The sequence below is a fragment of the Tetranychus urticae genome, chromosome 3 (genome assembly GCF_039701765.1).
Source record: "Tetranychus urticae isolate SD_2017Ah chromosome 3, NJAU_TeUrti_SD_1.0, whole genome shotgun sequence".
NCBI classification, from domain to species: domain Eukaryota; kingdom Metazoa; phylum Arthropoda; class Arachnida; order Trombidiformes; family Tetranychidae; genus Tetranychus; species Tetranychus urticae.
This window is the reverse complement of record NC_142960.1, coordinates 10,042,391-10,065,810: the sequence shown is the minus strand read 5'-3', so window position 1 is coordinate 10,065,810 and position 23,420 is coordinate 10,042,391. Positions and strand designations below refer to the sequence as shown.

At 33.0% G+C, this 23,420-nt stretch overlaps 3 long non-coding RNA genes across 3 annotated transcripts; 2 read left to right on the top strand and 1 right to left on the bottom strand.

Annotated features, from left to right (window-relative positions):
• Positions 1-121: 121 nt before the first annotated feature.
• LOC107369670 (uncharacterized) lies at positions 122-2,206 on the top strand. Its single transcript, XR_016199759.1, has 4 exons — positions 122-326; positions 559-774; positions 1,352-1,975; positions 2,068-2,206. It is a non-coding gene; the product is annotated as an uncharacterized LOC107369670 (long non-coding RNA).
• Positions 2,207-2,615: 409 nt separating this feature from the next.
• Positions 2,616-3,156, top strand: LOC149093332 (uncharacterized). The gene is made up of 3 exons (XR_016199760.1): positions 2,616-2,752; positions 2,816-2,912; positions 3,017-3,156. It is a non-coding gene; the product is annotated as an uncharacterized LOC149093332 (long non-coding RNA).
• A 5,718-nt stretch (positions 3,157-8,874) lies between these two features.
• On the bottom strand, positions 8,875-10,531 carry LOC107369693 (uncharacterized). The gene is made up of 4 exons (XR_001570405.3): positions 10,434-10,531; positions 10,170-10,370; positions 9,955-10,072; positions 8,875-9,882 (listed from the first exon to the last, which is right to left on the bottom strand). It is a non-coding gene; the product is annotated as an uncharacterized LOC107369693 (long non-coding RNA).
• Positions 10,532-23,420: the final 12,889 nt, after the last annotated feature.

The following is a 23,420-nucleotide window of genomic DNA, read 5'->3' as shown; positions in this document are numbered from 1 at the left end:
GATTTTTTAACCAATCTATTCGATCCTTTCTCTTGAAGCTAACATTTCTAACCAGTTATTTAAATTTGTTTTATTCATGTTAAATATTCATTGTAATTTTCAGATGGTGATTAGTGAATGCTGGTGTTCGATCCATCTTATTTGAACCTGATTTTGCTGTTGGTCATTTTGGTTTGCTCCTGACTTGTATATCATGAATTCGTGATTCTCTGTATTTGATGTTACTGTTTCAAGTGTGTAATAAGTTTACTCTTTATTCACCATTTAAACTGGTTGATTTAACATTTTGATTAAAAGTAATTAAATAGATCAACGCAAGCTGATGGGTAAGATTGATTCCGTTTTTTCCGGATAAAGTGTGTTCATTGGTAAAACGGAAAACGTCACGTGGCAAGGTCAATATTGATGAAATGGATGAAATGGAGAGATGAAAGAAAGGAAGACAAAAGATAGTCTCGTCCACATCATTCTGTATCATCAATCCTCAAATTAAATGTGGTTTGTGAAATGATAACTGATTCATTGTTTTGCTTTTTTTCTCTTTTGTCACTATTTTAGCTGAATGACAATCACAGTTATGGTCATCCTATTGGTCAATTGTGTAAAAGGCCACATTTCGATGACGATGGGAAAAAGTTAATGTAACCGGACTGACAAAAACAACACAAACGTGAACAATTCTTACCAAAAATCAAAGATGTTTACCAGTTATCTCTTTGCACTATTCTTGGTAAAAGCTACTTCTCATTCATCTGGTTGAATGTATTCAGAAATGTATGTAACCCATTACTTATCATTATTTTTACTTGATTGTTAACCTTGTCAGACATCACTTACCCTAGTTTGGTGAAAATTTGGTTGACCATGATGTTGATGTTGATTGTGATTATGATTCTCTTTTGTGTGATTAACAGTCATTGTACATAAACTGATTGATATTAGTTGTAATAGTAACATCAGTACTATCAAGTGGTTGATTTGAACAAAAATAATTTCCATTTTGATGGATCAATGAGTAGATAAATAAACAAATAAATAGTCAAATAAAAATATAACCACAAAATAGATGCAAGACAAAGAAATGCAAGTCAGAAGGTCACTAAATATAAAGAATGGTAACAAATAAATTTGATGTTTTAACTGTTTAGGTTTTCATTGTTGAACTGTAAACTAGTAGTTAAAAGTAGGCTCCACGACAATTTTATTTGTAAATGTATTAAACAGTTGATGAATCAAGTTAATGATTAGTTTGTGTATCTAAATAAACAACAACAATAACAACAACAATAGGTAACATTGATTAACTAATGCAATAACATTTTTATTCACTTCTTTTTACCGTTTTTTCCAGCTCTTCTTCATCAACTTTGGACTCATTGAGTTGAGAAAATAAAGCCATTTTGGGACAACCTTCTCCACTATTCACTGTGATACTGTCCATCATGATTACCGAGAGGTTAGAGGTTAAATTAGGAAAAGGTAACAAAGCTGTATGAAAAGAAGGAGGAAAATACAGGAAGACTACAAAAGAGACAAACGTTGGAAAAAGGATTTAGAGGATAAAGATGGCATCGAGAACAGATGACGATAAGAGGATAAAGTGTGGTAATTTGTGAACTGGGCCAATTCTCAGTGAGTTTGGTAAAGTTAATCGATGGATAACAATGTTATTGGGTTATCTTTCAATGAGATGTTTGTTTCAAGGTATATTGCATCCAAATTTCTCACGGAAATCAGTGCACTCTGTATAAATACAAGGAAACAGTAACCAACAGTAACAAATTCCAGAATAATCCAGTAATCAAAATATAAAGCCATGTCAAGACAAGCAACGGAAGAAACCATTCACATTTCTGGAGTATCAAACGTTTTACCTGGCTGTTGCATCTCTAGTCATACATGATGGAAAAGCTTAAAGAGATTTACAATTATGCATGTCAACAGATTGCCGAAGAATTCATTTTTTTGTTTTAAGGTAACAAAAAAAGACGCAACAGCAACAATTTGCTGAAAAAAATGTGTGTTAAGCAAAAGATGTGACTCTCTCTGGCTTGACAACTTTTCCAGAATCATTTTTACTTCTCTTCATGGTTTTGCTCTTGCTGTCAAATGATGTTTTAACACAAGGTAATAGGTAAAAAAAGGAAAAATAATTATCATAATAATAATGGTAAAGCTGACCGGATGATGAAAGGTAAACAAGAAAACCAACAAATATACAAATAGCCGCAAGGTAAAGCTATTGGTCTCTGCCTCTCTCATCAGTTGAGAGTCAATTTTCACGGTCTGGTCATACATTTTAAGAAAAGGTAAAAAACAGCAAACTTTTCAACATATAAATATATACACATAATAATGATGATGACGATGATAATGATGATAACCAATTGCAATCAATTATCTTTACCTTAGAGGGAGATAAAGTCATAGAGAGGGGGGGAAAACAAAATTGACCGGAAGGATCAATCTGATGACTATTAAGAAACCATCATTAGAAGGTGATGACAGGTAAATCAAATAGCATAACAAGAGATAATGCCTTAGGCATTGAAGTTACCATCATTATCATTCTCATCATCCTCATTATTATTATTATTATTATCATGAGCAAACAACAAAAACCAATTGAAAGTAAACATGGAGTGAATAAACTAAGTAATTTTTTTACTTGTTTAGTTGAGATACAAACAGTTTTTGTTTGACTTTGGCTTTTGTTTTGTTACATTATTATAAATACATTAGATTTGTGAAGGTAAACAGCAAAAACTGAATCAACTACTAAAGATTTTTTACCTTTTTTCTTCCCTTTTCTTAGTTTCATACCTTGCACCATTGTACTGGTCGAGTTTCCCCCTTTACCTGGAAATGCCAATTTTTCAAGTTACTCTTAAAATTGATTATTGTGATTAACGGTGAGTTGATTTATCAATATGCCAAGTGTTTACTTTCACTTTGATTCAATGACTATAATTTAGTTTAATTATTTACTAAAAAATTTCTTTGTTTTCCTTTTCAGCATCTTTTGGCAATATTTGGATTACTGTTATGGATCAAGATGTATGGTCAAACAATTAACCAACCAATTGTTTCTACTGACCATTTTTAAATCCCTAATTTTAAAGGAGGATAACCGCAATGTTTGATTTTCGGGCCAAGATTCACAATGAGTTGAGCTCTACATCAACCGAAAGCTTGTGATAAGTAAAGTCTTCCTAAAAATCAGATCAAAATTCTTATTCCCTGGCAAGTTATTCTCCAAATCTCCCTGGGCCCCATGATGACCACATTGGACTTGAATTTTCAGATTGAAAATTTCATTCTCATCCCTATGATGCCATGTTGCTCTAAACCTGTGGCTTTTTAAGGTATTACACTTTGAAATTTTACGCCATGGAAATGAATATTCAATATAATTTGGTTTCCGTTTTTCATCCAACAGACAATCAAGCATTTTTTACTCGAGCATATGGCCAATGAAATGGGAAAAGTAAATAGCAAAACTAAAATTGGAAACAAACAAGCAAACAAAACGATTTGTTTACATGCTCAACATGAAGTTGAAACAACCACATAAGCGTATTAAAAAAGGTTAACATGTAACAAAGTATAGAGGTTACTGTATCTCAAAGGACCACCAAGAATTGGCCAAGAAGAAAAAAAGAGGAACCAGAGCAAAGAAAGGAAAAGATAAAGATAAAAAAAGATGAATGCCTGGAGGAATTATGAGCAAGGAATATTAATTTCCCGAAAAACAAAATGGTCAAATAAGAGTATACAAGTTATTGGCTCAATGAAGCTATTAACTCATCACTTATCAAAGTATCACTTCGTAGTAATCAATTTTTTTAATTACCTTGAATGAATTTTTCCGTAACAGACTACAATCAAATTTAAGCTTAAAAGTGAAAGTCCTATGTCGATATGTCAATTGACTTGGAAGATAAAGCTTACCAACCAGAATGCCAGGATACAAACATGCCGTTATATCAAGAAAAGCAAGTGTTGCCGATAAAATAAGGACTATTTTGTAGCAATCGGGGTTAAGCCACTCTAGCCATTATCAATAAAGATCAATTGAAGTAAAACGAACTAATTGCCATATAACGTGATCCGATATTGAAAATAAACTTCCAGGCGTTGATGGGTCAAGCTATTCAAGAGCTATATCTGCACAAAATTTCAGCCCTCTATCCTGACCTGTTTACGAGGAAAATATTGAAAAATTGGAATGGAAGTGAAACTGTGGCCATTTTACGGAAGTTTTGAAAAGCTCTAACAGGATTCCCTTTCTTAAAATTGGATTAATCTTCGCCTTTACGAGGGTCGATTTTTGGTGCCACAGACACTCCTTTTGTCTTGTTGTTACACCAGAATAAACAAGATGAAAACAAAGCGAAACATTGAAACCTAAATTAAGTGCAAAGGCAACAATCAACTATCAACATGGTTTTAAGTTGATGGTAAAGCCTCACCTTAATATCATCACCAAGGTATATCATTTAACCTGAGAAGTCTGCTGTTGAAAGCAAAATCTTTCATGGTTAACGATCAACTTTCGCCAGCTTGTTAACAGATTTGATAAATTATTATCGTTATTATATTTGTAGTTAGTTAGCAAGCCAGTGTCACGTGACTGTTATCTTAATAAACAGTAAAAACAAAAACAGCAAAAACTGATTCAGGTTAAGATACGGAATACCTTGAAAATTAAGAGACTAAGCAAAAGGGAAAAGTTGAAAAATGCTAATATCATGATTATTATTCTCATCACCATCATCTTTCTCTCTGAATGATGATAGGAAAAAGCAAAAAAAGAAGCAAGAAAAAGCTGCCAATTACTCGCATTTTTTCAACTTTTTCCCATTATTTTGTCGCTTTTATCTAGCAACCTTGCACTTTTATCCTGTCACCTCCTTCCTTACTTACCTGTTGATGTTGTCGTCATTTGATAATAATTACTCCTTAAAGACAAGATATTATTATGATTATCATCATCATCATTATCATTGCCATTATGATTATTATTACCTCAAGAAATATGATCAGTTACATAGACAAACACAACAAGGGAAAGGCATTTATTAAACTTTCTAGGGAAACGATTAACGATAATCAACTTTGATAATGATGATGATGATGACAGATACTTTGTATTGTTGTTGGTTCACCTTTTTTTTTATTTTTTATACCCTTAGGTTGCAACTCGTTTCAACATTATCATCTCACCCATGGTACCAAATAGTTGTGAGCCTAAGCTGTGAACATGTTAACAGACATATGTGAATTGTAATAAGCTGTTGAATGGTCTCATAATAAACACGTAGCCATTATTATTATCATAAGTTAATTTTAGAGGGGATAAGTGAAGAAACAAAAATTATTCACCTTTAAACACAAGTTACCTGAAAACCAGCACAAATTAACTAATATCAAATCCCGCCCAACTCGTTAAGGCGATTTGAGTTGCGTTTTCCCGACTCTTCCTTCAGTGTTAACTTTCTTCACCTGGCTTCATCATCATCATCATTACCATCATCCTCATTCTCATCTTACCTTTCATGATCATATCTGACTTGGCAAATTACCCTTAATTAATAAGTCCGAGGCAAAAAAAAGCAAAGTCTTGTTTGCATTTACATTAAATTCAGAGATTTGCTGTTTTCAAATTTAATCTGGTTGTGTGTCGACCAAAGGCTTTCAAGTGTAAACCTAATAACTCGTCTCCTTCAAGTCAACATTTTTAAATAATACAAACTGACTTTTGTTTACTGTATTGGATGGTCATTTTGATTGGACCCTTGAATGACTCTTGAGTTATATTCAAGGTTTAATAAGCCATCAACATTAACAATAAATTTGAACAATAAGGTGAACAATAAAAGGTGTAAAATAACAATGTTAAACATGGCTTTAAACCATTGTTAACCCATCAACTTGTAAACCACGACTTTTTGTTGCCTGTCAACTTAACAACCTTATAAATGATGATGATCGGTTGACAGTTGTTGACTTAAATTGTTTCACTTTGATCAAAATATCTAAATTGTTGGTAAATAACTCGTCAATTGTTGATTTTGTTTTTCAACTGTAAACATGAAGCCAAAAGATTTAATAAAAAGATGAAAACAAATGTAAAGCCAATGGATTGACTTGTAATTCAAGATTAACCTACAAATTAACATCACTTGACATTAAAGTTGATCAATAATTGGATGTAAAATTTGCTTCAAGTTTGTACTTTGCATTTAGGAAGCAATTAAAGGAGTGATTGAATGCACAAAAAATATATAAATCAATAGTAAAGATAAGTAAAGTTATGGTTTTATTGACAAATTTTGGTTACCGCGCTGCAATTGCCAGTTTGAATCTGAAGAATCTTCAATTTGAACCATTCTCTAGATGAAAAATTCTGATGTTATCTCAATGTTTCAGCTCATCATATCATTTATCACTTCATTTTATTTGTCTTGCTACGATCCTATCTCGACCAGATAAACACATAAACAGTGAAATAAAAATGGATCCAATTGTGTGATTGAAAACCATTGAAAGTTACAGCTTTTGTTTACTAGACTAACCTTTAAAGCATCAACGTTAAGGTCTGTTTAAAGATCTGTTTAAGAGCCTTGTTTAAGGGTCAGTATTGAAGCTTAATGTTGTTGATAATGAATTGAGATAAAGGTTGAAAGGAGCCATAAAGTGGAAGCTGAAAAATAATGATATAAATGAGAAGATAATATGAAATAATAAAAAGTAAAGTCAAGATTACATTGGAAACGTTGCCTTGTATAACTGACCCAAGTGAGTGATTCAAGTCTTGACAGCATTTTAATGTAATGGGATAGTGAAAGATGAAAATCAAGTTGTCAGAGAAATACAAAATTGGTTACAATTTGAATAGCGGCACACATTGGATATGATAATCAATTGAAGTATAAAGTATAATTTGAGGTTAAAGGTTAGATATATTTATTTTAAATGGTTCACCCTTATTGTGATTTGGGTTAAAGGAGAGAGAGAGAAAGTCAAGGAAATGATATAGCAAGATATACAAAAAATAGATGAGATACACTGTAATATATTTAACCGTAAACTCCAAGGCAACTGAAAAATTTGCTCTTCAAGTTGCTTTTTTATATTCATTTTCCTGCCTTTTATTGTATTAATAAATCATATGAATAGTTTGATGATTTTTCGAGCTTTTTTTAGCTCAATATCTTCATGTCTCTTCGCCCTCAAATGATGTGGATGACAAAGATATTTTAGCTATTCGCCAGGCACGTGAACACACTTTTCATCTTGTGTCACTTTTTAACATGATCAAGGGAGGAGGAGGAGGAAAAAAAAAGACAAAGAAGTTATCATTTCTGCTTCTTCATCTCTTCCATCCGAGTCATGTAAACTTGTAAATTGGCTTTAACATGCATTTTACATTGTAACTTGAAAGTGTGTCTTTAGAGTGTGTTTGCATATCTTGCTATGTATTTGTGTGTTTTTTTGTGTATTTTTCATGGACACACTTTGGTGTAAAGGCCAAAAAGCAGTTGACTGTTGATCAGGACAAATAACCTTTTGTGTAACTTATTAATTCGAGGAAGGCCTTGAAGCGATTTGTATCCATGTTGTTGTTTAACTGACTCTTGTCAACACAAAAGCTTGTACTTGGCTACTTGATCAGACTAATGCTTTACATAACAAGACTTGGTTTTTTTTGTGTGCGTCTCTTTGTGCCAAGATGGTGAACAGAGATGACGATATGAACAAAAAAGGAGGAGGAAAAAATAGGAGGTGAATGGGTCGATAAAATGAACGACTAATAGGTATCAATGTTAACAAGTTGATGCTTGGATGATTCTTAATTTGAGACACTTTTCTTTTTCTTTTTTCTCCATCTTCTTCTTTTATCAGCTTCATCGTCTTTTTTACCTCCTCTAAGGTTATGCTGAGTTTTGTATATTTTTTTCATCATGCAAGTTGAACCTTTATCATCTTTACTGACACTAATAAGGTTATTATCATTGTTAAAGTTGCACAGATTGTTAGCTTCAAGTTTATGTTTTTGCTTTCACTTTTTGTTTTGCCTTTGCTTTTATTTTACTTCAATTTGTGTTGATATTTGTAAATGGCATTTGTATTGTAATTGTCTATTCACATTGTTCATCTAATGATCACCATGATTATCATCTTTCCTCATTTCAGTTTAATGATGATTAAAAAAAGGTTAATGAAACCATCTTTCAACATTATTTCAATATACTTGTGATAATCATCATTACCTTTTTTTGACCATTTCAAGATTCATTGGTCAAACATTGGGTAAAATGGTATGGAAAAGGGCAATTTAATGATGAATTTACCATTTTTTGTTTGAGATTTGCTTTTGATCCATCAACTTTAACCATCGTATTATATACCATTTTCATGTCATTATTTTATATCCTATTAATGATGTGAGACTTGATTTTTACTTTTGGTCAATAATAATGATCAATGTTGAATGGCAAGTTATTCAAGGTGAAAATTGTTATCACAATGGAAAGGTTAAAAGGCAATCATTATGGTGTAACCGTGAAAATTTCCGAGTCAATTTAATGTTGCCTTAAGGTTATTTCACTGTTTCAATCAATTAATTCATATTTGGATTATTATTTCGTGCCTATTTCAACATTGAAAGACGATCAAGAGGACAAAAATTTCATCTCTTTTGTGATATAATTAGGTGCAGATTGATGCTTGTTAGGCAGCATTTTACTTTTTTTTGTTTCACCTCAGGGCTTAATATACACGAAACTAGAGACGATGGAGATGAATGAAGAGCAAGATGATTTCATCAATGGAAAGGTTTTCCCGGAAAATCAATAATAAACTTTCAACTGTTTTTTCCTCTTTTTTTTCTTGTGATAAATTGAAAATCAGTTTGAAATGGTTTTACAAATGGTAAGGTAAACCCATAAACATTGATCAATCAGGATACGAGATGGTAATCAATAAATGCAGTGAATAATGTTGAATAATGATGGAAGAAACAAAAAGGTTCATTTTTAAAATGAAAACAAAAGTCTAAATTTGAATCATTACTTTTCCTTCATGTCACATTAAAATTATTTCATCACTTACTCTTTCATTGTTGAGAAATTGAATGAATTAAGACGATCATTTGCCGCTGTTGACGTAGTTGTTGATGTTGTTGATGAAAGGAGAAGAAAAAAATAAGAATAAAAACCACATAAACACGCATATTTACAATTTACACGCAACTTTCTTCTGTTGACGTTTTGTGAGAAAACGTATCAACATAATTGGTACATTTTGAGCGCAAAAAAGGTTAAGTCCGCGGAGAATGACCAATTATCCTTTAAGGAGCCTCTTCATCTTCTTGTTTATGGACTTCTCATCTTTCCTTTTCCCCTTCTTCTTCTTCTTCTTCTTCTCTATCACCTTTTCTCACACAGTCCTTTTTTACCTTTTTTTGTGGACAGAGAGGATATATTTATTTGCTTATTATGATGTGTCTTTGTTGCCAATTGACTTGTTTGCTTGTTGACATTAAACTTTCATTTTGGTCGCAGCAACATTTCCGTTTGATGTTGTTTTTACTTCACTTGGCTTTGCTTTGTTATCAATTGTTGTTGGTAATAACATTTTGCGGTGAGAAGATGATGATATGGATGATAATGAGGATGAGCAAGTTAAATGAAATGCTAGATTTACAAATGATGAATGGTACGAAGCCAAAGAAGGCATAAAAAATTGTAATGGCTTTTCTTTGGAAACATCTTTCATTTTTTTTTAATTTTTCCTTCTTTGCTTTTAATATAACTCCTTGTTATCTTGTTTAGCTTAATTATCATCACGCAATATCCATTGGACACAACTTTGTTTCTGTTAAATATAATAATAGAGGAACAACAATTCAGTTAAAAACAATTATAATCACATAAAACATTTACTAACCTTTTGTTTCTTGTTCTCCTTTCGTTTCTTTACCCATGTTTTCTGTAGGTTGGTATGGAATTGGAATTTTCGTTCGCCAAGGTTGGAATTCTAGTTTGAATCCTTGAAATTATATAATCTATTTAAGTGAAAGAACAAGTAAACCACAGAATTAAAGCAAATTGCAATTTAAAGGTGTATCCGGTTAAAAAATAAATTAAGATAATCCCACTTACTTTTTCAATCGACATTAGCTTCATAAACTTGCTTTTTTATCTCATTGCACCTTGTTACATGAATAAGGATACCGATAATCCCAAACGGATCCACTCGAACACATGAAGAGCGAATCCGATCAGCCACACTCGCAGTATAGGGCCAGATACGGTTTCCACGACCGTTTACCGTTTTTCGTTTGTTTTTTTGCACTACATTTACTTAAGAGAAATGTGAAATATTAATAGATAATTCAAAATAGAGTATTGAAAGACCAGACTTACCTTAATTGTTTGACACAAAATAAACGAGAAACCAAACCATTCCATGGATTTGCCAGGTTCACATAGTATTCAAAAGTAATTTGAAACACAAATAAAAAACGAAAAAATAAATTAAACTAAATTTAATTGTATAAAAAATAGCAGCATTAAAATGCACTGTAATCTGTAGCTGGGTTGAAACGCCATCTATGAAAAATTGTTGAAACAATTTTCTAATGTTAACCTTAATAACCAACAAAAATACATTAGATTGTCGAGTAAATTTTGTGTTTCGCTGTTAAAAGCATAATTAATTTTGAGTGTTTTTAGTAAAATCTAAAATAAAAGAAAAAAGGTTAAATTAGGTCAATTATTTACAAAGTTACAATCCTTTAAGCGAAATCTTGAAACGATTAGAGTTTTGTCATGCCATTCTTATGACCGAATTCCCGAAATATTAGTAAAAACTCATTGGCCTGGTTGCCCCGGTAATTTAACAATACGAAGATGTTATAAAGAGATCAAGTAAGCAATCAATCTGTCAAAGGCCAGAGCAGGGAGATCTAAAGAAAGACGAACTGACGAAACAATTGAAATGTTTAAAAATTTGGCAAAGATAATGGGCCGATTCCTACAAGAGCGACTAGTGTATGGTTCGAGTTATTTCATGGAACTGCAAGAAAAATTATACGAAATGATTCAGAATGCAAGATGGGCTCAAAGACTTTATAACATTGGAAAACATTCGTCGGCTGCTCAATTCATCATTTTCAATCTTCCCTAATAGATGGTAAACTTTTTATGTTGCTTGTTGCGAGGTCTCATTAAGTTGTGTAATTGTAAAATTCGTAGTTTTTCTTCGTAGCTCACCTAGATGGCAGTGTAACCAAAAAAAAACCGACTTATTCTGACAAAACAGCTCCATCTAGTGGAAATCAGTTGACAGCTGAGCGATCATAATTTTTTGTTTTTCAATTTTTGATCTATTGATCAAAGATAATTATTTATTTGTGAGTTTTGACTCAAGTTGAAATGAACTAATCATGATTAGCCCTAATTAAGAAATCAGTTGATAAATTCTTTGATCTTTTCATCAAAATATGCTCTATTAGATCTTCAGATGGAGCTAATTTTTTCGTTCTGACCGACATTGAGGGCTCGCAATTTGTGTTTTCCGATTTCCGTCTTTTGATTGATGATGATTCTAGAGTTTTTGACTCAAAGGCTAATGAATTAACTACGATTATTCACCATTAGGAAATCAGAGAATCAATTATTATTTTTTCTTTCGAATTTAATTCGTCAGATGGCGCTTATTTTTGTCTAAATTCCCTCTGCATTAGTATTACTATATCAACTCAATAGGTGGAGACACTTTATTGATAAAATGTTTAATGTTGAATGATGTAAATAAAGAAACAAATTAAAACTTTAATTTATTTTCTCGATGAGCAATCACAATAATAAATATTAAGTTCAATTATTTAAGCTTGAATTGTCAATTTAGTCTCATCTCTTGTTATAAGGCGAAAAAGTAACGTTCAAAACCCAAAGGCAATAAACACAATTAAAGCAATTGTTTCACTTTGAAAGCGTCTCAATTGCAAATGGATTGAAAAATGGCACAATTAAAGTCATCATTTTGATTAATTGTACAATTTCTTGACAAGAGTGTCCAATCCAATTTAAGAATCAAATTCATCGATGAAAATACAATTATATTTCACACTTGAACAATGAAAAGGTTATCAAGTAAACTATATTAATGTTGATTAATATTAATAGTATCAACAAGCCCAAGGCAATTTGATGGTAAAAAGTGTAACACAAAAATGATTTAATAAGTGCAACTAAATCATTTCAATTGAATAGTGAATTTAAGTGTATTATGAGTTTGTACAGTGGCAGTTATATTTATATCAAGAAAATAATTGTTAATTACTTTAAAGTGTTTCAAATTGTTTATGATAATAATGATGAGAGGAACCAGAAAAGATGAGTTTAGTGAGAAACAAAAATAAAGGCAAAATGTCAAACTACAATTAGCTTGAGCCATAATTATTAGGGAAGCAATCAAATCATAATTTAGCTTTTACTCTATTTAATAAAGCTTTTTCATAATTATAATTGTTTCAACTTATTTGTGGTAACATAATCAAATTAACTTTCACCAATTGTAACAATTGGAGTCAGCAATGTACAAGCTTTATGGATCCTCTTGATTAATGAGAGTAATGATAGCTTTTAATGAACATTTTAAAAGTTTCCCTGAAAATTGTTGTTCAACTGTTTGGACAACTGGACAAGTGTAACCTGTACTTGATCGATAAACGTATTACAGGTAATTAACAAGTAATTTAGCCAGGTAACGTTAATTAAACTCTTAAAAAGCGAACTCAATTAACAATATGATTCTCAATGAATGAACGTACAAAAACAATCAGTTTAAATTTGGAATGGCCGCAAGTAAATTAACTTTAATCATTATTTGGTCTGTCAATTCAATCACAATTTGCTAATCAATTTGTCAGGTTATCATTTTTGATTGCAAATTCATCATAAATCATAATTAAGAAATGTGAAAAAATGAAGAAAATCTTTTTCACCTTTAATGAAAAATTAATCGAAATTAACATTTGAGTGATTTATTTCTAGTCTTTTTGGTTTATTGGAAGTTAATTTTTGATTCTTAATTTAATTCTGTTTTAATTTAATTCTCAAATCAACATTTTTAATGTTCATCATTCATCCAACTTTTATTGGCATCTTAATGGTAACGTGAACCAAGCCGATCATACTGCACATTGTTAACCCAACAAGTCAACCTGTTAGGTTAAAGAGGAAACGAGTTGATGGCTAAACCTCGTAAACTTGGAAATTAAGTTTTGCATTTGATTCGTAAAATTGTAGCTTAGTTTGAAAGGCTAATATAATTATAATCCTATTCTGGTTAACGAGAGCAATATTGATTGTTGACAATCTACGTGGTTAAATTGTTAAAAAGAAATAATTAAGTAACATGAAGGAATTGGTTAATTAATGAATGATTTTTAGCAGCTCGGCTTGTTTCACATTACCAAGTGAAACAAGCCGATCATACGGAGCACTGTTGACCCAGCAAGTCAACCTGTTAGGTTAAAGAGGAAAGGAGTTGATGGGTAAAGCTCGTAAACTTGGAAATGAAGTTTGGCATTTGACTTTTAACTTAAAATGGTTAAAGATGTCCGTCATTATTACTTGATTTTGTTTGATTGTACAAGTATTTTTCTTATGAACAAATGACAATTGAAATGGAATCAACTTTAGGAATCAAAGTTGCTTCAAGATTCATCAGTTGCAAGTTAAAATTCAAAATAACTTGACAAAACATTGGCTAAACTTTAGTTGAATTTTGATTCAAATGTATTAATAAATGAAAATGAAATAAACTTTTACTTTGCTAACTGCTTCAATATTCAAGAGTTTGTTACAATTATAATGTAAAATAATCCAAAAATGTCTCAATTCATGGTTAGTTTTCATCAGTTAAACTCAAATGTGGTTTCAAGCTATTAGATATTCTGATTATTCCGACTTTATCTGTTGGTTTGACTAATAACTGCTTTTATTATAATATTTAGATTTGAATTTGTTTTCAATCTCAGATGGTTTTGAGTTATCAAAAAACAATTGACACAATAAGTTGATTTGTTTGAGGTTGAAGGGTCAAAATATTTGCATATGAAAATGCACCTTGAATCAGCTCTTTTCTTGCATCAACAAATCATGATTTTTGATTCATTAGTTTACCAAAATTAAGGTCATCTCGATGATGCACTCAAGGGTTGGATAAGGTTGAATCCTTGTTTGATCAAAGTGCTAACCTCAAAAATAAAATGCAAAACTATTTGATATTAATAGTTGAAGACTAAAATGGTAGCAACACCAACAATAATTGGTTAATTAAAAACAATTGATAAATATTCATATTCATATACTGAAAATTGAAAGGTGTTTTCATGATTTCGTTTTTCAAGGTTTCCATGATTGACTAATCAATGAAATAGTGACAATAAATAGAAGTAATTTTTGATTGAAAGTGAAAAGTTGAGAGTGAAAATTGATTGTCATTTCACCACTTATTGCTTCTTTTCATGATGTTACCTTGATCTGAATTGGAATAATTAATTAGATAAAACGATTCAAGTAAAAATGCAAAATATTAATAAGCATTTTAGGATGTAATGAAAACAAAGGTAAGAAAAGCCTTTTGATTGCTGTTGGTTAACCAGAAAATGGTTTTGTGACTTTGCCTTTACGTTTCATTGTAATGCATTAACCAAAGCAAAAAGTGGTTCCTCTCACGAAGCAGCTGATTTAGTCGGTGATTATTATCATTAAAATGTATTTACCTTTCTTAGGTTTGTTGAAACAAAAACTAAGTGAAAATAAAAGGTAAGAAACAAAACTTTCACCCGACAGGTGAATTCAGTTATGTGCTGAACATTACATTATTATTATCCATTGACCTTGCCTCAACTCTGACAGATTTTTCATTATTTAATTCACCAGCTTTTCTTGTGGATTCAACAGTTTCAGCTATTTTATACTTTCTCTTGCCATAAACGGAATAACCATTTCCTTAATTGGTTACATCATTATTAGCTAATTATATTACAGCACAAGTGATAATTAGTTTGGATTACATCGTGGTTTCACATCAGACAATATCTGGTTAGGTGGTGAGGTTAACCTAGAAAAGATGAGGAGTTAAGGGCAATTGCTTTGGTAAATTTGGTAGCTCAATGGGATGAGTAAATGTAATGTTTATTGGAATGAAAACGATTTAATCATCGAAATGAGGTTCGCCATTGAAATGACAAGTTTAATGCCAATTATATCGAGGTGTGTCCAAAATTGAGAAGTCAAGGCTTTCAAGAAGAAAATTTGTCGTTCAATTGATTCTTTTGAAAGGACTGCTGTCAAAGACTTTGACGTTCGAGTCAAGAGTAACGACTTGGTAGGTTTGTAGGGAAATTAAAACTGAGTCTGTTATTGCTATTGAAAAACTTCTACGATTAACAGTTTTCTAGCAAATCGAGTCCAAAACTGAAACTTCGATCGCATTTTGTTAGATAATTGGACAATATTTTTGCATGAAAATCATTCTACTGATGAAATTTTTTATGCGCAATTATAAAATGTACTTATTCGGAGGGACAAAATTTTCTTTGCAAAATTAAACAGGTTAGTTCGATTTACAGTTGAATCTTCGCTATTCTGTGGTCGTAAGAGTTAGAAAGCTGAAACTTATTACTTGGCAGTAAAAGTTGTTAGTGCACATAAATGTTTGAAGATATTCTTCAATTTTGCCATAGTTCTCTGAATTTTGGCCATTTACCTCAGAACTTTGAACATCAATACTTCGATAATGGTGGCACCTAAAACTGCAATTCTTTGGCCAATCATTAGATTTTATTAATGAGATAGAAATGGGTTAGAATAGAAGCATAAATATCTGTCGATTTCCCTGTTAGAGTTTAGTTTTACCTTTTGAAAGTAAATATTGTTTTATCCAGTTTTAATGGTTTTACACATTGTACTGTTTTATTGATTGTAACACCGTTTGATTCGCAAACTCTGGTTGCGTTATTGTTGTTATTGGAATTGGGTTATTTTAAGTGAAGCCTAATTATGGGAAATTTATTAGCATAAGTTAATGTCTGGTGAATAACAGTCTAATTAAATCAGTCTTGAGCTTAAAGAAAGTTGCTTTTACATACAATTGGGTTTTGTTTTATTTTTGGGTTAACATTTCTGGTAAGGTTATTGATACGACAAAGCTTAGACTTTCAAGAGTTTAGACTCTGTGGGTTTGTAGGGCTATTAAAACTGAGTCCATTGAAGCGGTTATTCAATTTCTCCGATCGATATTTTTCGAGAAAATCGAATCCAAAGTTGAAACTTCGATTGCCTTTTGTTCAATAATGGAACAAGATTTTTTCATGAAACTTATTCTAAAGATGCAACATTTGATGGGCAATCAAAAGATGAACTTAATCTAAGAAATAAATTTTCTGGCCAAAATAAAACGGGTTAGTTCGACTGGCGGCTTAACGCGTCTTTATTCAGTGGCCGTAAGATTTAGAGAGCTGAAACTGATTATTTGTCGACAAAAGATGTTGGTATACATAAACGATTGAACACATTTTTCAATTTTGCGATAGTTCTCTGGATTTTGACCATTAGCCTCAGAATTTTGAACCTCAATATTTCGATAATGACTGGGCCTAAAATCTCCATTGTTTGACTAATCATACGATTTTGTATATAACTATAATATTTTGAAATGATTAGATGATTCAAGATTCTACAACAAAAGTTATAGCAATATCGTTTATTTTGTTAGATTTGTGTTTGATATATTCAGTGATACTTTAAACAAAAATCTTATGAGCTGTTATTCATTAATAAATGAATAAGCTCAGATTTTTTCAGTATTCTATCATACAGCAGCAGTAGAAGCATTAAAACTGAGTCTATTGATGCTATTAAAAAATTTCTACGATCGATAAATTTCGAGAAAATCGAGTCCAAAGGTGGAACTTCGATTGCCTTTTGTGCAATAACGGAACAAGATTTTTTCATGAAAGTCATAACGCCAATGTAACTTTTGATAGTCTACCGGAAAATAAACTTATTGTGAGAGATAAAATCGTCTTTGAGAGATAAAACAGATTAGTTCGATTTTCGATTAAACCGGCGCAATTCTGTGGTCTCAAGAGCTAACGAGTTGAAACTTATTTCCTATTGATAAAAAGTTTTTGTGCACATCAGCAATCGGTCACTTTCTTCAATTTGTGAACAGTTCTCTTGATTTTGGCCGTTGGACGCAGAACTTTGTACCTCAATATTTCGATAATGGTAGGACCTACAATCACCATTCTTTGACTAATCATACGATCTTGTATACAGCTATAATATATTGGAATGATTTGGTGATTCAAGATCTTAAAATCAATGTTATAGCAATAATACTTCTGTTTTTTACATTTGTACTTATTTATTAATCTTATGATGTTTTGTGCATTATTAAATCAATAAACTAAGATTTTCTTAAGTATTCAGTCAACTATGCTATAGTCCATAATAAAATCTGATGTCTAGTCAAAGAATAATCTTTATAGCTGCTAGCAATCTCAAAATATTGAGGATTGGCATGAACAGTCCAATTGAATCAGTCTTGATCTTAAAGAATGTTGTGCTTTTGTCTTCAATTAGGTTTTCGGTTTGATTGCTGGTAAGGGCTGCAAAAACTTTGACTTTCGAGTTAAGAATAGGAACTTTGTGGGTCTATAAGAGCGGAATCTATCCGCGCTATTAAAACGTTTCTCGCCGCGCCTTCTTTTCCAGAATATCGAACTCAAAGATGCACAAGTCAACTCCACAGTTCTCTTAATTTTAACCATTTGCTTTAAAACTTTGAACCTCAATATCTCGAGAGTTGTAGAATCTACAAAAACCATTCTTTGACCAAACATTAGATTCTATAAGCTATAATATAACGAAAGGATTAGATATTAGACTATTCAGAATGCATAATAAAACTATCATAAGTTTGGATGCTACAACAAATAAGCCTTTTTGCTTTATAACCTTTTTTGGAATAAAATGCATTTTTGAATCTTGACCTTTGATTCTTGCTGAAAAGCTGCAAAAATATCATTGAATGTTGTGTGACGAAAATTGTATCCTCCTTCTCAGTTACTCAATCCCTCTGATCTTCCGTTCTCATCATTCTCTACTCCATATTTGAAGCATCCTGTCATTTATAATTATGTCTAACCTTTCATGGTGTCAACCTTAAAAGGATTGATTCCAGAATGTAGCACTTATTATTACTTAGTATATAAGCATAATGAAGAGAGAGCCTCATTATGAACTAGAATATCTAGGTTACGCTACCAACTAAACCCCATGTTCCCTTTATTATAACCTTAACTTTATTTGTAACCTTATCGTAATCCTCACATTAAAACTTATACGTTATTAGAAATTGTTTCGCTTTCTTTCATAAAGTGGTTTATCATTACGGTTCGTTCCTGATTTAACACAGTCATCTTTTCTTGTTACAATTGGTGGCAGCGGTGGGATCCGCTTTTGATCAGTGACAAAAGTTTACCGTGTGATTGTTTCAATTTGACCAAAGGACAAATCTAAATCTAAAAGTGAAATAATGTGCCGTTATATAACTCGTATTCCTTCATCTGCTGGAAATGCAAAATCTTTTTACCATATGACTGGAAATAGTCTTTCTTTATGCTCAGATGTAGCTTGGAGCTATTTGATTTCTACGATGGACTTGTTTGTGTTGGTAACTAACTTGTGCTTCTTGGTGAGCTATGCATTTTCAAATTTTGCAAGCGTTCTCACAATTTAAAACTACAACGAGCTGACTGCCATAAACCAATACAATTTCGCAAACATAGCTTTCGTTTTGTAAGAAATTTGATTCTTGGATTAATTAGTTGTTATCAAAATCCGCTAACCAATTTCATGACAATAAAAAGTTACGGCAGTAAAAGAAAGAAAAAGAAAATAAATATTAAAGATGAGGATACTTGGGATACGCTGAAAATTCTCTTTTTGTGTAACAATCATGACTTCAAACGATAATCAGAACATGACAATTCCAACTGAAACTTTCGAGACCTTTATGAAAACGATGACACGGGCCTATTTGCCTCCGGTGACAATTAAACAATTTACCCCTCCTATGGATGCGAATGAGTGGATTAATGAATATGAAACGGTTACCAGTGCAGTACATTGGACTGATGAAGACAGATTTTCGAAAATGAAAACCTACCTTTCACCAACTGTACGAGGATGGTTCGTCCGTACCACCAAAGATGAGACGAGAGGTGTCGCTAGCTGGCCAAAGATCAAAGAATGGTTCATCGCTGCCTATGCAACTGAGAAAAGAAATTATCTAGAGCTGCTTTACGAAACGAGACAGTTAATAGGAGAAGATGTGACAAAATTCTGTGATAAAATGATACATTATGCTGACGAAGCAAAAGTGGAATTCTCTGTCTTTGTTGATCGATGCATTAAAGGCTTATTACCAGCTACCCAGGTCGAAATGTATTCTAAGAATACTAGTAATGTCAAGCATTTTGAGGAATTGGTTATCCTAGCTCGTTCTGCCGAGAAACAAGCTAATCTACGTTATGCTGTCGGGAGACAACAAAACATGACAGCTCAAACTTGTGGAATAGGTACAGTAGGTGACGAATTCACTCTCACAAGTATGCCAGCAATCTCACGGCCCAAAACACCTCCGATGGCCACTCAACCAAAGACGATTGCAGGAATGGTTTCAACCGATGATGTGAAAAGTTTAATCACCAGCCAGTCAAATATGATGGAAAAGATGCTAGCTATGATGGAAGCTTTTACTAACAACAATGGTACCCGAAGAGATCGCACCACGGTAACATGCCACTACTGTAATAAAATCGGACATGTACAGAGGAATTGCAGAAAAAGACAATACGACCAAAGGCAAGTCAACAATCCAGGCTATTCGGTACAAGTAGTGCCAGACAATACCCCAACCTCAAACCCGAGTAGTACCCCATCAACATCACAACAAGCTCACTCAATGTCTGCAACTGTCAACAGACCTGTAGACAACAAACTAATTGGTCCCCTTATTCAAGTCGATGCTAAACTTAATAATAATCCAATCAAAGGTGTAATTGATACTGGCTCGCAGATTACTTGCATTACGAAAGAAGTTGTAGAGTTATTCAAACTCGAGGTACAAAGTAATGAAACAATTACAATTAGTGGTCTTTTTGCCCCCACTGGAAAACCAATTGGTGTTTGTGATGTTAAACTAGGTATACCAATTGAAGGTGATGAAAAGACAGTGGACGTGACCGTAGTAGTAGTTGAGTGGATGCCAGCCGATATCAAGTTACTGATTGGACAAAATGTAAATTGTAAAAGCAACTTACTTATCAGCCCTAGGGGAAAGTTAATTTCAACAGAGCACATTGGTGAATTATACCTGAATAAAAATACTGAACTTCCTCCAAGAACACGGTTGTTTTCAGATGTATCCACCTCAAAGAAACATTCTTTACCAAAAGGAGTTTATTTTGTAACAACAGGTAACCAACTATTTGAGAAAAACAAGAAGGTTGCGGTTGCTAATGCTGTTGTAACCATTGTACATGGACAAGCTGAAGTCGAATTATGTAATTTCGGTTCGATTCCTGTTTTCCTTGCCAGTGGAACCAAGGTTGGAGAGTATGAGAACAAACCCGCCGGTGACATTGTGGAGCTACCTCAGGGAGAAGAAAATGAGAGTATGGGCATCTTAGGTTCCCAAAAGGTGAAAAAAGATGCTGAGTTATTAAACGATTGCAATTTGTTTGATGGTAAGGTGAAGATTGGTAAGCAACTCAGCCAACAACAGCAGGAAGAACTACTACAGTTACTCAGGAGCTATCGAGAAGCTTTCGCCATAAAACCTGACGAAATGGGACTCACCAACAAATTTGTACACAGCATTGACACCCCAAATATGCGCCCGATATCAACTGCTCCCTACCGCACTTCCCCTGAAAAGAGAGAGATCACTAATAAATTAGTAAAAGAACTATTAGATACTGCGATCATTAAACCATCATGTTCGCCTTGGGCTTCCCCAATTGTGCTAGTAAAGAAAAAAACTGGTGATTATCGATTTTGTGTGGATTACCGAAAATTAAATGGCGTAACAAAGAAAGACCATTACCCACTTCCAAATATTAATGATGCCTTGGATTACTTGACTGGTGCATGTATTTTCACCAGTTTGGACCTAAAATCTGGCTACTATCAAATCGGAATTAATGAAAAGGACAAAGAAAAAACTGCTTTTATCACAATGGATGGGCTTTATGAATTTGACGTTATGCCTTTCGGTTTGACTAATGCTCCTGCCACCTTTCAAAGATGCATGGACGTGGTCTTATCCGGTCTTAAGTACAACTCTTGTCTAGTATACCTTGATGATATACTAATATTCAATAAGACATTTGAAGAACATCTTATTAGCATTAAACTTGTTCTCGATCGGATAATTGGAGCAGGTCTGAAATTAAACCCTAACAAAAGCGTATTCGCCTTGCCTGAAGTAACTTATCTTGGGTTCAAGATAACTAAGGAAGGTCAATCCCCAGAGGAATCAAAATTGGAAGCCGTTAAAAAGATAAAAGTCCCAAATTGTGTCCGAGATGTAAAATCTTTCGTGGCCTTCTGTAGCTACTACCGAAAATTCATCAACGGATTCTCCACCATTGCAAAACCACTAACCAAACTAACAAAGCAAGACGCGATTTTTGAATGGAATGAAGAACAACAAACGGCCTTTGAAAAGCTAAGGGATTCATTGATCAATGCCCCAGTCTTAGCTCACTACCAAAGTGATTTACCAATTGAAGTCAGGACAGATGCATCTGGAGTTGGTGTTGGAGCAGTCTTGTTACAACAACATGGTGCAAATTGGCGACCAGTAGCGTACGCAAGTAGGCAACTGAACTCTCATGAAAGCAATTATACCATTTCGGAACTAGAATGTCTCGCCATCATTTATGCCCTAGACAAATTCAAAATTTACCTGGAGACTAAACCTTTTCGTGTTGTTACGGATCATTCAGCACTAACTTTCCTCCAGAGTAAGAAGAATCTGCCTCGAAGATTAGCAAAATGGGCGATAATTTTACAAGAATTTGATCCTCAAATCGAATACAAAAGTGGTAAACATCATTCAGATGCAGATTTCCTGAGCAGATATCCTGTTGGTGAGCCAGAAGATACCCATGCTACAGAAGACCGAATTCATGTTTTTACAACTCATGTCGAATTGAATTTAGCTAGTTTTAAACTAGGACAGGACGATGACCCCTTCTGCTCATCTATGATAGTAACTCTTGGAAACCTGAGTGACTTATCTAATAAGAAAAGAAAAAAGGCCGAAAAGTTCCTGGTCAAGAATGGGTTGCTTTATCGCAAGGTTTATCGTCTCGGTAAAATTGAAAATCTTTTGGTTGTACCTAAGAAGCTGAGAAAGGATGTATGCTACATTCATCATGATGCCCTATCGTCAGCACACCAAGGAATTGGCAAAACATATGAAAAGATCCGTGAGAAATACTACTGGCCTGGTATGTCTGTGTACATTAACAAATATGTGGCTTCTTGTTTCCTTTGTCAAACAAGAAAAACTCCGCATGAATTAGAGGCTGGGAAATTAAATCCAATCGTGTCCAATTATCCATTTGAACGAGTACACATTGATATCCTTGGTCCAATGAATAAAGCTCATGGCAAAATGTACATCATCGTTGCGATAGATGCTTTCACTAAATTCATGGAAACAGCAGCAATCTCTTCTACATCTTCACAAAATACTGCAAAGTTTATCAAAAACCAAATTTTCTGTAGGCATGGTGCTCCAAACATTCTTGTCTCAGACAATGGAACAAACTTTACTAGCCATTTGATTCGTGATCTGACAAACAAGTATGGAATCAAACAACTGTTTACGACACCATACCATCCACAAGCAAATGGACAAGTTGAAAGGGTAAATGCACAAATAGCAGCAATGCTCTCAATGTACGTGAATAAATATCACAATGATTGGGATGAATTCTTACCAGAGATTACGTTTGCTTATAATACATCGTACCATTCGAGTTTGAAGATGTCTCCGTTTGAATTGGTGTACGGAAGAAAAGCCATTACACCAGATGAACAAAACGTACCGCTGGATGTCACTCGTTATACTGAACAACAGTACGCTAACTTTATTAACGATGATTGGCCAAAACTGCGTGAGTTTGTGAAAAATAACATGGATGAAGCCAGGTCAAGAAATGAAAGTGATTATAACAAATCACATTCGGATAATGAGTTTGAAATTGGTGACACTGTCTTAGTCTACTACCCTAACCCAGGTACTACTGGGCT